Raw genomic sequence first — 18,472 nt, 5'->3', positions numbered from 1 at the left:
TCATTTTAAAACAGAATTTACATTTTTAAATGTCAGGTATATTTTAGGCATGCCGCCGCCGCTGCTGCAAATGACAGAAATCCCTGATGTATCCATCACCAGGCTCTGGGCCTTTTCTGTAATAAATCTGGTGCTGTAGTTACAAAGGACACCATTAGATGTCAGCATCCTATTAATTAAAGGCAGCTTGAATGGAGCTAGAAGATAAACAAGCATTCTAAAATTCCATACCCTCCAGACTTCAATGCAGATTTGTAAAGGATTCCTGCTGCTGCCCAGGTGGTAGGAATTAAGCAGGTGTCTGCACCACTTGTTTGAAAAGCAGCTCCAACTCTAATACCTGCTCTGTGGCATTCTAGGAATTCCATGCCATAGCCCCACTTTCAGTCTGCCTTGAATTTTCAGCAATAACAATGAAGCTATGCAAGGAGGGCCTTTCAGCTGTTAGCACCGTACAAACTCTGGGCGACTGTGAATGTGATTCCCGGAGCCAGCACTTCACCTGTTTACCCTGATAATTTGCTGCTGATGGTATGTATCTGAGCTGCAGTACCGAATGTATTATTTATAGTCCAATTCTTAATACACAAGTGTAATGAGTGTGCTAACAAGTCTTCTACAGCAGTGGTCTCCAGACTATGGCCCGGGGGCCGGATGCGGCCCTTTGCTTGCCCTTATCCAGCCATTGGTGCACTTTTTCTCCCAATAATTTATTTATTTTATTCATTACAGGTACTTATATAGCGCCATCAATTCATGCAGTGCTTTACATACATATTGTACATTCACATCAGTCCCTAACCCTCAAGGAGCGTACAATCTAAGGTCCCTAGCGCACATTCATACATACACATAGTAGGGACAATTTAGACAGGAGCCAATTCACCTACCAGCATGTCTTTGGAGTGTGGGAGGAAACCAGAGTACCCAGAGGAAACCCACGCAGGCACAGGGAGAACATGCAAACTCCAAGCAGGTGGTGTCGTGGTTGGGATTTGAACCAATGACCCTAGTACTGCCAAGCAGAAGTGCTGATACATAGGGTTACCACCTCACCCCTTTAAAACCAAACATATTTTAATTACACAGCTTCTGTGGCTGATGCAGGTGGTAATTAAACTCACCGAATACCATATCTGCATTAAATTAGCCTCAGAACCTGTGTAAGTAATATGTGTGTGGTTTAAAAGGGATGAGGTGGCAACCCTACTGATTCAAGACACTATTCTTCCCACTGACACCAACAAGGGGGCATAATTCCTGTTACTGACATCAACAATAGTCACTATTTCTCCCACTGACACCAACGATGGGGCACTGTTCCTCCCATTCACACCAACAATTGGACACTATTCTATTCATTGGTGGGGCACTATTTCTCTAACTTAGACCAAGAATAGGGCACTATTCTACCCACTGACACCAACAACGGGGTACTATTCTACCCACTGACACCAACAACAGGGCACTATACTTCCCATAGACACCAAAAAGTGGGCATAATTCCTGCTACTGACATCAACAACAGTCACGACTCCTACTGACGCCAACAAGTGGGCATAACTCCTGCTACTGACATCAACAACAGTCACTATTCCTCCCACTGACACCAACAAGCGTGCATAACTCCTGCTACTGACATCAACAACAGTTACTATTCCTCCCAAATGACACCAACGATGGGGCACTGTTCCTCCCATTCACACCAAAAATTTGGCACTATTCCTCTCACTGAAACAAACTATGGGGCACTATTCCACCCACTGACACCAACAACGGGGCACTATTCTACCCATGGACACCGATGATGGGGCACTATTTCTCCAACTTAGGCCAAGAATAGGGCACTATTCTACCCACTGACACCAACAACAGGGCAATATACTTCCCATTGACACCAAAAAGTGGGCATAATTCCTGCTGCTGACATCAACAACAGTCACTATTCCTCCCACTGACACCAACAAACGGGTATAACTCCTGCAACTGACATCAACAAATGTCACTATTCCTCCCACTGACACCAACGATGGGGCACGATTCCTCCCACTGACACCAACGATGGGGCACTATTCCTCCCATTCACACCAACAATTGGGCACTATTCCTCTCACTGAAACAAACCATGGGGTACTATTCCACCCACTGGCACCAACAACTGGGCCCTATTCTACCTACGGACACCAACGGTGGGGCACTATTTCTCCAACTTACACCAAGAATAGGGCACTATTCTACCAACTGACACCAACAATGGAGCACTATTTCTCCAACTTATACCAAGAATAGGGCGATATTCCGCCCCTAATGCCAAAGATGCATTGTTTACTCTGAATGAAGCAGGGCAATTTCTATTCCCAGTGGCCACAGTCTGGCCCCCCTGAAGTCTGAAAGCCAGTAAACTGGCCTTCTATTTAGAAAGTCTGGAGAATGTTCTACAGGATTTACAAATCTACAGATGCTTGGCAGAAGGGAAGCAAAGGCTGTATACAGTGTCCATTCCTATTCACAAAGCTCTCTGTGTCTTCTCTAATGCATTTTTTTTTTATGTTTTAGCCTGGTTCACACTGATGCGGTGCAGTACATCGTATGTGATTCGCACAGGTGCTGCACCACATTCCTGTGCAAATCACATGCGATTCCTGTGCGGTGCAATTTGAGCCATACATTTTGGTGGATCCGCATCAAAATAGTGCAGGACTCTTTTTCTTGTCAGCGCCAGAACACCCATGCAACCCGATTCTGCACATTGCACCTCGTTTTGCGAACTGATTTTGGGGTGTTAACTTAAAATACACACCTGCAGCGGTTCCCATGGACAGGGTGTGGTTCTGATATGGTGCGAAAATCACAGAAACCGGTGCAAATTCCGCACTGCGTCAGTGTGAACCAGGGCTTAAGGTTTTTATTTTTTACTTTTTGCACATATAAAGAGGACCTTCGGTCATTTTTTTTATTGTTACTGCTATTAAATCTGCCCTTGCTGTGTTAACTTTGGAAAGTAAAACATTCTTTTGCTGCGAGTAAATACCTTATTTTTGTTACTTCCACTTTTTGTTCTTGTAATTCCTCCAGGCGAGTGACGTGTTGTACTGCACTCGTGCGGACTCCCATGATAGAATCTCCAGGTATTGTTTTTTTTTTTCTCTCTCACTCTTGTAAGAGTTTGCTAGCAGGGAAGGGGGAAAAAAGAGAGTGGAGGAGTGCTGAGGGAAGTTGCAAGAAAGCCAAGGAGGGCTGCAGGGCTGGAGGAGGCCGGATGAGAGTAGAGATAGGATGATTACATTGCCTCCCAGTCGCGCATGCGCAGTAAGCAGAGAGCTTCCGATCCAATATATACAGAATACTATAGCAAGCTGCTACATAATCATGTAAACAAAGGGCAGCGCTACTGTAGTAACCTGCACACATTGGATCGGAAGCAAAGCGTTTTGCTTACTGCGCATGCACGACCATTGTACCGCACATGGGTCGGTGAGGCGGAGCAATACAGGCTGTTGCAGGAAAACTGCAGCTGGGGCTTCAATTGCCTTTAGTAAACATGGCCGCTCACACAAGAAGTGTGGGGTATGAGAAACAAGCAGTTTGACAGGCAAAAAGTAAAGTTTAAAACAATGCCAATTCCTAATTAAGCTTTAAAATGTTCGAACTACGTACTGTTGTATTTTTTTGGATTATGCATGTTTGACTGATGTTCCTCTTTACCAAACATTACAAAACAGAGAACCATAAGGCACTGAGAAATAACAATTTCTTGCTAGCCACTACCGGACCAGCGGCATACTCGTACATCGCTAGAATTTAGGTAACAGGCATCATATCGGTAAGTTGACGGCAGGGGCGGACTGACAACTCATGGGGCCCTCGGGCAATAGGGGATCATGGGGCCCCTGTGTCCTTGCCCAAACTCAAAAAAGCCTATGAAAAAGGTACCAGGGGCATCTTACGGGGCCCCCTACTGACCCCGGGCCCTTGGGCAGTGCCCGAGTCCAAATGGTCAGTATGCCCCTGGTTGACGGTCGGTTTTCTTATAAAAGCAATCCAAGTGGCTAATTAGCTGCTGGATTGCTTTTACAAGCAGTTCAGCCGCTTTCTTTGACTGGAAGACTCGAGCAATCAGCCAGCATTTCTGTCAACTGTCCACAGAGGCAAACAGAGGCCACATCAGCTCTGATCGCCTCTATGATACAGGACACCGGAAGCAATTCATCACTTTCAGTTTTCCCGTATGTAAACAGCACCATTTTTAAAATGGTAAAGCATGCTTTTAAGGTCAGAGGAAAGATCTGGGGTCTAATAAACATAAAGACCGTAAAGAGTACCTGTCACTGCCTATTGCTATCATGGGGGATTTCTATGCCCTGTGATAACAATAAAAGTGAAAAATATATTTTTTTTAAAGCAACAGTGTAAAAAAAAAAAAAATAAGCATCTCCGTCCCCCCCAGAGCACATATAATCATAGTACTGGCCAGCTTTATTGCATAGGCCAGTGGTATATAAAAAACATAAGGGAAACAATCATGGTACAAAGAAAAAGAAAACAACCTGAGCTCAATCAAGCACACAACCATACATACCACACACACTTTTCCTCTCTCCCACTCAGGGAACAATTAAAACTTAAAGCAAATAGTGCAGGCGGTACCAGTACACAGGCCTGAAGGACCGCCTACCCTTAGAGAAAGGACGCAAAATAGGTAGTAAAGCGACATTAGATAGCTTATTGAGAAAAAACCATGTCAGCATCTTGCAACACTGAAGTATCTAACCATGGTGGCCATATCCGAGTAAACGTTTTCAGGCAAGCCCTACCCGCATAGATTATTTTATAAAATGGCAAATCAATGTTAACCAAAGGCTAACATATTGCACAGTAGGCGGAATCAAAATTTTCCTGTATAATGGAATAGCTTTCTGTGCGTAGAAAAGGAGCAAGCAAAATAAGGAGCAGCAAAGACCTCAAAGATTTATGCATAAGACACCCTGGTGGTGGTGGTGAAGGGTCATGTTGATTTATTGGAAAGTGCACCTATCCTTGAACTGGGTTCTTTATCAGTGTTGTTTAAGAATTCACTGCAGAATTCTGTGGCTCACATAAGCAGCCAACCTGAATTCATAAGCGTGTATTTGCAGAGAATTCATGCAGCACATACATCATTTAATAATAGATATGCACTATGAATAATGTACCTGTGTCTGTTTTTATATGGCAATGTCACTCTTTGGCAGTAGACATGATAATCCATCAGAGTGTTGTGCGCATAAAACTGAGAAACAACAAGATTTCTTGGTGGGCTGCAGACATACTTATCCAGTGCATACAATATCCTCCACTTCAGTGAAGTGGAGGTCTAACACAAGGACCTCACACATACATCAACTGTCAACCAAAGTTTCTGGTTATTGGCATGAGCTCTTCTCAAAAACCTGCACTGATTAAGTATGGAGGTTGCCATCAATGAAAATACTAGTTTCTGGTTGTTTGTGAAGTTCTCATTTATCTAGGTCATCATGGTATACTTAGTAGTAATAGGCACATTCAACTGGACTCCTTCTGTAATGTTGAAGACATTTCATAGCTTGTCCAAGATGAACTGAAGAAATGATTTGGATAAGCTACAAAAATGCCATCAGTATTACAGAACAAGTCCAGTTGAATTTTACTAACTACTGCTAGATAGTTCCCTGGTTCCTTTTTGGTCCAGTGGTGTCAGCACTTCTTGTCTAGGGTGTCTATGAGATGTATGGTCAGCCAATGTTTTCTGCACTGCATGTCATATCCTAGGCAATATTCACCATTTACATTGGCCTTTACACCTACAGTATGACTGTCATAGACACATGCAGCTCATAGCATGTGGAGGAGCATTTTACTCATTCTTCCTCCTGTCCGCAATCTTTGGTCTGGATAGTCATGAGGCATTTATGGAAAATATATTACAGATGATCCTTTAACTACCTCTCCAAGTAGACAGCATTTCCATTAAGGCCTAGGAAGATAAAGTTTGCGCATAAAAAGCATGCCAGCTCAGGGAAGATTGGGGAAGATTGGGGTCAGAATCTGCAGGACCACTAGAAGCTACCATGAGTATGGTCATCCGGTGGGAACAATAGGACCATCTGTGTGCAGTGTGAAAAGGAACTGCCCAGAACTTTTCTTTTTGAAGGCCAGGCAGGGCCACAAAGCTAATATCCCTGGATCACGGTTTGAAGTTTATTATGTTACCAAGTGGGCTGCACTCAGAAGGTGGGGGGAGTTAAACAATATGTAAACCCAACATTTCATATTCCTGATATGTCCCTGCTGTACCATGTACTTGTATGAAAAAGTATCCTGTTCTCTTTCTATTGCTTCCTTGCTTGCTTTGTGTGATATCCATGGTGTTCCCGAAGTCCCTCTGCTTTCCTATTAAAAACTGACCACATTAAGCAGGAGAACACAGCATGGTCAGTTCTCTAGCTGTACTGGAAACTCAGGCTGCTCTCCTCCAATGATCAGGTTTGTGCTGATGTACCCCCTTCACAGCCATTCACTGGAAAGTTTAGTGTGCTGCTGTTTCTCCTCCTCCAGCTCTTATGCAGAGGGAGGTTGTTTATAGTGTTTTTGTTATATCTATACACACATGTTTAGCTTTTCATGTCTATTTTAAACTGAACATGTTGTTTTTCAGGGTGAGGGTTTACAATAACTTTAATTCAAGCACAACTTTATCTTTAAGACCCAAAACCAGAAATTGTATATATTGCAGATTGCCAATTGTTAAATACCATGGCTGCTTTAGTTTGAATTTTTAGGCTTTTAAAACATTTTTTCACCTGGCAATCTGGTCAGTAACACACTTTCTGTTTTAGGGTGGCTCCACTCTGGATGGAGGAGAAACAGGGACTCCTTTGGACAGCAGCATTGTCAACAAGTGGAGAGGGTAGTGTGAGATGAAATAACAGGTGTAGTTGGACTTGACTAACAAATAAAGCTGAAGCCCATCTAACAAGTTTTAAACAGTTACAGCAATTTTTTTTTTATTTTGGGATAAAGGATTTACATAAATTAATAAAACCTGGCTTTTGAATGTACTCCTCAACCCTCTAACTGCCACATTTGCTGGACAGCTTGGTCTGTTAAAAATGACAGACTTATTAGCCGGATCACCATCTAATTCTGGGTTTTGATATGCTTTAAGTGTCATTGGAATTGCTGCATCATTCTTTGCTTAAAAAAAAACCCAATATGAAACATATTTCTACTGAGGATAGGAAAACTGTTGCAGCCGATAAATGCTGTTGCCACCTATAGGCACGTCTACTATTTGAATGGTAATTCAGACCAGCAATTTAAGAATAACTATTGATTTGGTTCCTAAATTGCTTTGCTCTTTCAAATCAGACAGATCTTTATATAGATATTCAACACCAAATAGCAATGAATTGGTGATTTCCCTGATTTGCTCAGCACAAATAATGACATTTTAATGTCTGCACAGATTTGAATCCTTCCTTGTATTGGCTGGAAAGGCTACGCAATTCCTTAACAAAGGAAGTGGTAAAGGCACAAAATGTACCAAATGGATTTACAGAGGAGATGCCATTCTAACAGGAAATGTCATCTGGTGCTATAATTAGGAAACCACATACTGTATATGGGTTAGTGGAATTTTTTATTCTTTAACGACTTAGTTGCAGCTGCCTGTCTGAGGAGTTTATTCTGCTTTCCAGCAAAACATTAGTGATAATAATACCAACAATGTTAAACTGTAATTCCACTTTGTAACAATTCCAACTTTTTTCTGCTGTTTGTTTCACCATGTCTTCTGCAGACTGATTCTAAATGGAGTGTCTGGTTCATTATAATCACCTGGTGCACTGTTAATGGTGGGAAAAAGCTGCATTGTTGGCACTTCTCTAGTACTATTTAACACTTGGGAGTATCTCACCAAAGCTGAAATTTCTGCAAGGGATGGCTAAAATTTGCTTATATCTTATTGCAGACTTCTAGGAAAATCAATGAGCCAATCAGACAAGCAGGAAATAACAATTCAGGGGGCGTTTTATGCACCAATAGTATATGAAATGCCTCCAGGTTGCCACATTACATTGAATTTACAGAACATTACAATGGCTGCAGATTAAAAAAGGAAAGGTAATTTTTTCAATAAATTTTTATTAATTATTGACACGAAAAGGAAAATAATAGTATTTGTGGTTACATATGAGTAGGAAAATTCACATTGTACAGAAGACAAAACAGAAAAAAACATAGATAATTATAGAAAATTTAAAAAAAACTGTTCATACATAATAAAAAATAATAGACAATCTTGGATTTTGATGCAATTTATATTGTAATACATAGAATAAAAGTATGTTTGTATTGTTATTGATATTAGAGAGAAATATTTTTACATTAGGAAATGCAAAATGTAAAGATATGTTTATCATCCTACTATCGTAGTTTAGATAGGATGGTGGAAGAGAAAGAAAAGGGGAAAAAAAAAAAGGAGGAAGAAGCCAGAGAGAAAATCGAGGACCAAAAACATGGACATCAATATGAGCAATTAATTGGATCATAGGTGTAACAAGGACTTATCAAAAGCTTGGGGAAGGAATGACTCAATCCAAGGAGACCAGACTTTCTCAAACGTACAAATTTTATTGTGAAGGATGGCAGCAAATTTTTCATTGGTCATGTACACATCATTGTGTTCTTAACTAGGGTAGAGATTGGTAGGAAGGACTACCAAGCTTTCGCTACAGTTTGTTTGGCTCCAGTTATGTGCAGTTATCCTTTAAAGAAGAACATGTTAAAGTAATGCTATAAATCGTTGTCAATTTTTTTAAATATGCACATTTTATGAAAACAACACTTGGTGATCCTGCCACGAAGGTCCTTGTTCAGGCTCATCCAGTTATAATGCAAAAATGCTGTCTTTGAACCCTGCTCCTGGGTTGTCACCCTGTCACATGGGCGTCTGATGGAGAAGACATTGTCCATTGTTATTGCCTTCAGAAAACCCATCCTTAGAAATGCCATGTAATAATCACGGGAGTGCATATGGTTGTGAAGTGGCTGCAAATGCTGCGCAGATCACCAGCACTGAGATGCAACAAACAATAAAAAGAGATAAAAAAGTATTATAATAAAAAATGGTATCTGTTTATAGTCCACTTTGTATTGTGATTTACTAGACTTCCCACCTACTTTAGACATTGACATCATAAGTATTATTATTATTATTATGTAGTTATTTTGTGGTCCTATGCTTTGAGTTAAGACTTGGGCAGAATTGAAACCAGGTTATACAGACACAATTCAGCTCATACAAAACCTTCAGCAGCAGTTGGTAAATCAGGCCATGTGTATGTTCAGGGATGCTTCAGGCTGAGGTCCACCTTCTAATTAAAAGGAACTTGTCACCAAGGAAACAACCCTTGTACATGCAAGACTTCATTGTTTAAATAAGGGAGCATCTTTCCTCCATGTCCTTCAGTGTCCATAATAATGTTACAAAAATCATTGATTGTGGATGCAGCCATTGTAAACTCCAGTCACCAGGCTCAGAGCAGGGTTGAGATGTCCTACCATTCACAAGATCTCCCAGATCTTCAGTTCTGATTATGCTGATGGTAGTATAAATGTAAAAATTAAAAGCTATGTTAATTTCCTTTGTACATACATCATATTTTTAAGTTTCTACATGCCATGCACAACTATTTTTTCTGCATTGGCCATGACTGTAGATTACACGTGCTGAAGGTGTACAGACTGCTCACCTACATTGGCAAACAATTGTACCTAATGGCAGTTTGCTTTGTTCACGGTCAGGACAGGTGTACCTTGGCACTAGTTAGATTCCTCTAGTGTACAGTAATACATGTCAATGTAATATATTTACATAGAATGTATGTGAAGGGAAATTTGTATATGAATCGTTTGACTGCCAAGGATGTATTAGGGCTCGTTCAAACATGCATCCATATCATGTGTTTATGCGGCATTTATTCAGCATTTTTAAAGCCTCATAACTGCCCCTCAACGCCTGCCATGAATAATACAATAGCACCACACAGTGCTGTTCACACAGAAGTGGTAGTATTGTGTCATGTAAAAAATGAAAGTGATATTAAAGGCATTTTTTTAAAATAACAAATGTGTATACTTACCTGCTCTGTGCAGTGGTTTTGCACAGAGCAACCCCAAACCTCCTCTTTTCAGTTCCCCCACTGGTGCTCCTCCCTCCTCCCGAGCATCTTGCTTTGGGGGCACCCGAGCAGGCTTGCTTCCAAGCCGCTTCTCTGTGTGTCCACACACAGGCATGGCTTGGCCCTACCCCTTTCTCATTGGCTCACTGACTGTGATTGACAGCAGTGGCTCCCATTGCTGTCTCCAGCCCATGAAGAGGTTTAGTCCCCGGAGAGCCAAGGCTCCTGTGTACATCACTGGATGACAATGGGGCTCAGGTATGTATTGGGGGGGGCAGGGGCTGCTGCACACCAAAGGTTTTCGAACTTAATTCCTAAGATGCATGAAGGTAAAAAACCTTGAGACTTTGCAACCACTTTAAGCAGCATGTTGCTTTCATGAGACTTCGAAGTTTGCCAGCTGCCTCCATTGATTTCAGTGATGATGCTATATAACCGCACCTCACCAGCACTTACAGCAATTATTGTGTGTTAGTGGAACATTTATAAAGTGTTAGCTGGACATTGGGGGAGAGGCAGTGGAGGTTCCTGTATCCCAGAATGCACTGGGAAATCACAGAGAACTAAGACAAAGCAGCTCCAGTCCCTTCCTGGTTGTATAGAACAGCCATGCGGTAACACCATTTGATTCTGTGTGCAGGGAACATCATCAGGCCAGCCAGCAATACTAACAGTGCCAGGCAGGAGCAGAGGCATTGAGCATTACTGCCAGTAGCAATGCTTTATGTGTCAGCAAAGTTGAGCTGGACCGAGCCAAGTGTCAAAGAGATCAAAGTATACAAATCCATCTTTTGGAGAATTCATAAAAATGTCTGCTATCACACCACAACCTAACCACACCTCAAAGTAGATAATTTCCTCTACATCACAGGTGTCAAATTGGCAGCCCTCCAGCTGTTGCCAAACTACAAGTCACATAAGGCATTTCAAGATTGACAGTAACAAGCATGACTCCCAAAGGCAGAGGTATGATGGGACTTGTCATTTTGCAACAGCTGGAGGGCCACCAGTTTGACACCCCTGCTCTACATCATTGTCACACTAGCAAAACAAAACTTCCATAGACATTTTCAACATTTCCTAAACACAATGAAAACTGGACATAAACACACCATAAATGCCATAGGAGTGTTAATGTGCATTGCTTCGTTCTTTATAATTAACACACATGTGAAGTAGCCCTAAAATGCTGTATGTCACAGATGCACCTTCTCTTGGAAACGCCAAAGCTGTATGTAAATAAGTCATGGCACGGCCTTAAAAAGTCTTATTGCCTTTTTTATCAGAGTGTTCTGCTCCCCAGCGGACAATATACAAGTAGTACTTTGTCCCATCTCCCTATATGCTGTCAAAGGCCACCTATGTGGTCCAACAGGATGCCTCCCTCCCACAGCTAGCAAGGAGATAGCTGCATTGATAACCAGTGCCTATCTCCTGCTCCTAGCACTAGCCTGAGACAAGTGCTGGCAAGAAGCAGGAGGTACTCTATAACAATTAAAGTGGATCTAAAGGCAGAAGATTTTTTTACCTTAACGCATTCTATGCATTAAGGTATAAAAAACCCTCTGGGTGTGGTTACCCCCCTCAGCCGCCCTTTATACGTACCTGAGCCTCATCTTGAACCAGCGATGTACATGAGAGCCACAGCTCTCTCAGATCTCTCTCTCCTCATTGTCTCAAACAGCAGTGGGAGCCATTAGCTCCTGCTTGCTGTCAATCACAGCCAGCGAGCCAATGAAGAGAGAGTGGGGCATGGGGAGGGGCCAAGCTGCACTCTGTGTGTGAATGACAATGTCCATTCACAGGAGCGTGGCTCAGGAGAGAGCCTGCTTGAGTGCCGCCCATAGCAAGAGGCATATTATTGGGGGCACTTGGCGGGTGGAGGAACTAGGATGACAAGCAGGGGGCCCAAAAAGAAGAAGATGAGTATGACAAGTTTTTTTTTTTTAATATAACTTTGAGAATTGCTTTAATCTTAACCTGAATCTTCTGAAACCTAACGTTAACCCCTGTCCCATAACCATTGATACTTAGTTAACAACTTAAAATATGTTCTTACTTTGTCATCAATAAAGGTAATGGGCCATCTCCTGTTGAGATCATTAATGAAACCACTCGTCATTTCACCATCAGAGTCTCCAGTAGAGATAATAAAAGAGAAGTAGATAGAGTCAACTTGTTTTTTTCCCCCCAAGATTTAGGTAGAATTTGGCTTTAAAACTAAAGTTTAGGTATTTTTTTACATAACTACATTGGTCCAGCTTAGACCAATGTAGGTATGCATGTGCCATAAATGTGGACTCCCCATGGAAGCTTGAAATCAATGTAGTAGGCACCACTACAGTCCTCTAGCTTTTAGGTCCTGTGCCAAGTGGCCATCCTCAACTTCAGCTTTAAAAATAACATTTCTTGTCATAGTCTTTTGGTAAACCTACCCAACCTACCGAGGTAAGGACATGTCTAAAAGACACATTCAAGCTGGAATTAATATGCATTTTCTCGAAGAGCATTCACACCGTTGGCCCCCATTCTTTATCACTGCCCTGGGCCCCAGTTATTCTGAAATCCACCCCGACTGGGCACATAATTTTACAATGTATCAGTGTTAACGTTCCCTTAATCCTTGCAACTCTGAAAGGCAAAACGAGGCTGTGATGTGTGTAGAATCAAAAGACGTCCTCTTAACTTTCCCGTAGGTTTAAATCAGCTTTGTAAGAATTCTGAAGCTCCGGTGGTATCCTAGTTTGTCACAGACAATCTGTAGGAGACCGCTGCCAAGTGGCAAGTGTCCAGTCACTTTTACTAGCTACGTATTTAGAATGTTTCCCAGCCACCATGAATAGGGTTTTGTTCGGCAAGGCAGCTAATGCTGACCAATTTATAATTAGTCCTGAATTTTCACTATTTTTTTTACTGGAGATGAAGGAGTTTCAACTATCAGAGACTATTGCTGAATGTATTCATGTTTAGTAGAGCACTAAATTGATGTTCTATAGCCGGTCTCTTAAGCATAACATCTTGGTTACCATGGAAACAGCAGTACTACACGTTACACTGTCAATGGTGATAGACTGGTCTTTAAATGCAAACTCCTTCTCATCACACCAGTGAACTAGAGAAGAGAAGCATGTGTTTAACTGGGTGAATTGTCACAAATAGCAGTTTGTAGGCTGCAGGGTAATGACCGTACCTGGGAACTGGAGGGATTTGACCATGAGAGTTTTTAGATAAATCTCATAAATTCATCTCATAAATAACCTCATAAATTGTAAAGCACTGAGGAATATTTTGTTACATCAGCAATAAAGGGCAATAAAAAATAATAGCAATCTCAGGGACGTTTATGGCTGGTTCACATGCCCGTGCATGCTGTAGGTGGCCATTTACATCTATACACTTGCCTGCAGAATAACACATTTTTTTATCAGATGAAAAATCTAAATAAAAAGTGAATTGATGTAAGATGATTAAATGACTCTGCCTTGCAATGTGGTGAAGAGATTCCTTCCTGCATGTTAAAGTGTATCTAAACCCTGAACCTAAATGTAATATACAGTATTGCAACCTACCAGTTCTCAGATGATACAGCGGCACTTGTTTTCTTTTTCAGGCATTTTTTCTTTATGTATTTATTTTTACCTGGGGTCCTGCAAATAACACACTCCCTGTGCCTTTGTGGCAATGCATCCACTGTATTTGTTGAGGGAGCCATGAATGGTTTCCAGCCGAGCTGGACTGCCTTTGTTCATCACTATTACATGAGGGCTGATGGGATTATTAGTTTGCACAAGTAAGGTAACGTTGTTAATTGCCATCATTTCAGTTCACAGGATGTACTAAAGACACTTCCTTTTAGGTCAATATGTATTTTTTGTACTTGCTGAAAATGTTCTAACCTCCCAATAACTAATGCAACCAACACATCTACTGGTAAGCTGCAATATATGAAATCTTTGTTCCAGGGATTCAGTTATGCTTTAATCTCTTTCCTGCCACCCTATAGTAGAACTGGTGCTACAGGGCGGTAGGGTTACGCAAAATCACGTATATATATGTGATTTGCATTTCCGGGTAGAAAGCACGCGCCCGTGTGCTCATCACCCTCCCTACACAGCCATTGGCAGCTAAGCATGTCAATCACCGGGTCCCGACCGGAGATTCCCCGCTGACACCCGGCGATCACCGTGTAAAGCTGACAGGGGAGAGACCTGTGTGTAAACAACACAGGTCTCTCTCCTGCCAGCAAGGACATGCTGTTTTGTATTTCTCTTCACAGCAGAGAAATACAAAGCAGCATGTCTCTGTTGTAAAACAGCACATAGAGCACATATAGTAAAACACACACACAGCACACAGTGAACCCTTTGATCTCCCAAAAGTTAACCCCTTCCTGCCCAGTGTCATTAGTACAGTGCAGTGCTTTTTATTAACACTGACCACTGTATTAGTGTCACCGGGGATGTCAGTGGCAGTTAGACAGTTCCCACCCCCAGTGTCAGAATGCCCGCCGCAGTCATGCAGTTCTGATATAAGTTGCTGATTGCCGCCATTACTAGTATAAAAAAATTAAAAGTTTCAGTATATACTGTATACCGCCATTTGTAGACACTATAACTTTCATGTAAACCAATTAATTTACACGTATTGGGATTTTTATTTAGCAAAGACATGTAGCAGAATACATTTTGGCTGAAATTTATGACGAAATTTGATTTTTTTAATTTTTCTATTAGACATGTTTAATAGTAAAAAGTCAAAAATATTGTTTTTTTTTTTCAAAATAGCTGGTCCTTTTTTGTTTATAGCGCAAAAAATTGAAACCGCAGAGGTGATCAAATACCACTGAAAGAAAGCTCTATTTGTGGGATAAAAGGACATAATTGCAGTTATGTACAGCGTTGCATGACTACGCAGTTTTCAGTTAAAGCAATGCAACGCAAAACATGGCCTGGTCAGGAAGGGGGGTAAATCCTCTGGAGGGCAAGTGGTTAAAGAGTCCCTGTCGTTAACTTAAAAAATTGCAGGTAAACGCATGGAATATTAAATATTTAAAATGTTTACGTACAGTTTGTTTCCATTAAAATCACTTGCAATGTGCCTTTCCACTTATTTTTATTTATTTATTACAGGTACTCACATAGGGCCGTCAGAGCTTTACATATATATTGTACATTCACGTCAATTCCTGCCTGTAGAAAGGGAACAGAGGAGAAAAGAAGAAGAACAGAGAAGTGAAATGATGGAGAAGGTAGTGCAATATAAAGGGGGAGGGCTGGGAATTGAATATGATAAGAATCAGGCAAACTAAGAACATCTCAGCAGGATCCTAAAACTATTCCCGGATACAAGGTATGTGTTTAAGCCTGAGAGCCCAGGATATTACAATATTCAGGAGAAAAGGTGAATTCAGTCCAGAAGAGCAACGTCTTACAGAAACATTCCTCCCTGTGATTGGTGGTGGCCATAAATCCTTCCATTAGCTTAATTTTGTTAATCTTGGTAAGCCATGGAATAAGGGGAGGAGCCATAGGAGTTATTTTAACTGTGCTTGTTTTTTAACACAAAATATCTTTTTTTCATACACATCTTTTCTTTGGTTCACACACAAATTTTGCCTAGTTGTAAAATATTCATATCCTGCAGGGCATGGGAGTGTAACTATTGAAATACTCTATTTCTAGACTTTTTAAATATGTTTTGTTGAACTTAGAAAAATAGGAACAATACATGTTAGATGGGCACAGTGTGGTGCCGCAGCAATTGAACACACAGATAACAGAATACAATATATTGTAGAACTTGCAAAACAGTACAGAGCACATCCAACCAGGGGACCCGAAACAGTAAGAATGGAGAGTCAGCGGTGAATAGGCCCGAACTGGTAACAGCACCTGTCAAGAAGGATGGAGTGCGGCCTGGCCAGTGCAACCCAAAGGGAGCTTGCTTCAATGTAGATTTAGGCCCAAAGCTTTCTCTCCTCCTCTGGAACCTCTCCCTGCCACTGATGCTGTCCCCACACTAGCAAACTCGCAATTGGATGCCAAAACCCGGGGGAGCAGGGACTTAGAAAGGCTCTGTTTAACCCAAGATGGCAACCAGAGACACCTGGACACAGCACAACCAAACAAAATTCTGCCCCAGGGGACCAAGGGCACCATAGAGAAACCCAGTTTCTCCTGACTTCCTCTTCAAGTTGCATTGCCGTTCTGTAAGAGCGCCACATGCAGTACATTACAGTACATGCATACCTCAAGAGTTAAAAGAGCCAGATACAGGGCTTTATAAACCATATTACACTATCCATAGAATGTTCTCTCCCATGTCTTTTATTAGGTTAAGCATTTTCTTATGAAGGGATTTTATCAGTAAGGCTTAAGAGACACTCTGCAGACATGCCTTCACACAGCAATGTGGCCATACATGTATTTGCTAATGCATGCAACAAATACAGTTGCAAGAAAAAGTATGTGAACCCCTTGGGATTACGTGGAGTTTTGCATGAATTGGACATAAAATGTGCTCTGAACGTCATCTAAGTCACAACAATAGAAGAACACAGTCTGCTGAACATAATACTACACAAACATTAGATGTTGCCATGGTTTAATTGTACATAACATGTAAACATTCACAGTGCAGGGAGGAAAAAGTATGTGAACCTTTGGACTTAATAACTGGTTGACCCTCCTTTGGCAGCAATAACCTCAACCAAACGTTTCCTGTAGTTGCAGATCAGACCTGCACAACGATCTGGAGTAATGTTGGACCACTCCTCTTCACAAAACTGTTTCAGTGTAGCAATATTCTTGGGATGTCTGGTGTGAATCACTCTCTTAAGGTCATGCCACAGCATTTCAATCGGGTTGAGGTCAGGACTCTGACTGGGCCACTCCAGAAGGCGTATTCTGTGCTGTTGCAGCCATTGTTTTGTTGAATTACTTGTATGCTTTGGGTCATTGTCCTGTTGCATCACCCATCCGCTGCGGAGCTTCAGTTAGCGGACAGATGGTCGTACGTTTTCCTGCAAAATGTCTTGAATAACTCTGGAATTCATTTTCCCATCAATGACAACAATCCGTCCAGGCCCTGAGGCAGCAAAGCAGCCCCAAACCATGATACTCCCTCCACCATGTTTTACAGTGGGGATGAGGTTTTGATGTTGGTGTGCTGTGCCTTTTTTTATCCACACATAGTGTTGCGTGTTCTTCCCAAACAACTCAATCTTGGTTTCATCTGTCCACAGTATATTTTGCCAGTAGTGCTGTGGAACATCCAGGTGCTCTTTTGCAAACTTCAAACGTGCTGCAATATTCTTTTTGGACAGCAATGGCTTCCTCCGTGGTGTCCTCCCATGTACTCCATTCTTGTTTAATGTTTTAGATGTGTCAACAAAAATGTTAGCATGTGCCAGAGATTTCTGTAGGTCTTTAGCTGACACTCTGGGATTCTTCTTTACCTCATGCAGCATTCTGTGCTGTGCTCTTGCAGTCATTTTTACAGGATGACCACACCTAGGGAGAGTAGCAACAGTGCTAAAGTTTCTCCATTTGTAGACAGTCTGTCTTACCGTGGACACATGAACATCAAGGCTTTTGGAGATACTTTTGTAACCCTTTCCAGCTTCATGCAAGTCAATAATTCTTGATTGTAGGTCTTCTGAGAGCTCTTTTCTGCGAGGCATGGTTCACATCAGACAGTGCTTCTTGAAACCAGTAAACCCAAAACAGGTGTGTGTTTTTAAGGGCAGGACAGCTGTCAGCAACACATCCAATATCATCACACTGATTGGAGTCAAGGTTGGCTCACTCCTGGCTCCAACTAGCTCTGGGAGAAGTCATTAGGCTAGGGCCTCACATACTTTTTCCTCCCTGCACTGTGAATGTTTACATGTTATGTGCAATTAAACCATGGCAACATCTAATGTCTGTGTAGTATTATGTTCAGCAGACTGTGTTCTTCTATTGTTGTGACTTAGATGACGTTCAGAGCACATTTTATGCCCAATTCATGCAAAACTTCATGTAATCCCAAGGGGTTCACATACTTTTTATTGCAACTGTACCTCTGTTTTTAACATTAAAACAATTTAATGAAATCTTTAGTGCTGACTTGCTGGACAGGGCGATGGGTAATTTTTGCATTGTTAGAAGTTTGTTACTTCCTGCTATGATGCAGTACTTGGGCCTGAGCAAGCCATCACTAGGTCAGAACACAATGACTTAGGTAATGATATCATCTGTAGCAACAACCCCCAGAGTATCTGCTGGAAATAT

At 41.6% G+C, this 18,472-nt stretch overlaps 1 long non-coding RNA gene across 1 annotated transcript; it reads left to right on the top strand.

Annotated features, from left to right (window-relative positions):
- The first annotated feature begins 255 nt into the window (after nt 1-255).
- Nucleotides 256-8,315, top strand: LOC149469752 (uncharacterized). The gene is made up of 3 exons (XR_016311527.1): nt 256-531; nt 3,076-3,128; nt 6,855-8,315. It is a non-coding gene; the product is annotated as an uncharacterized LOC149469752 (long non-coding RNA).
- The last annotated feature ends 10,157 nt before the right edge of the window (nt 8,316-18,472 follow it).

The sequence above is a fragment of the Staurois parvus genome, unplaced genomic scaffold (assembly GCF_062004578.1).
Source record: "Staurois parvus isolate SC_StPar_1 unplaced genomic scaffold, SC_StPar_1.0 ptg000061l, whole genome shotgun sequence".
Lineage (NCBI taxonomy): Eukaryota > Metazoa > Chordata > Amphibia > Anura > Ranidae > Staurois > Staurois parvus.
This window is presented reverse-complemented; position numbering and strand designations above follow the sequence as displayed.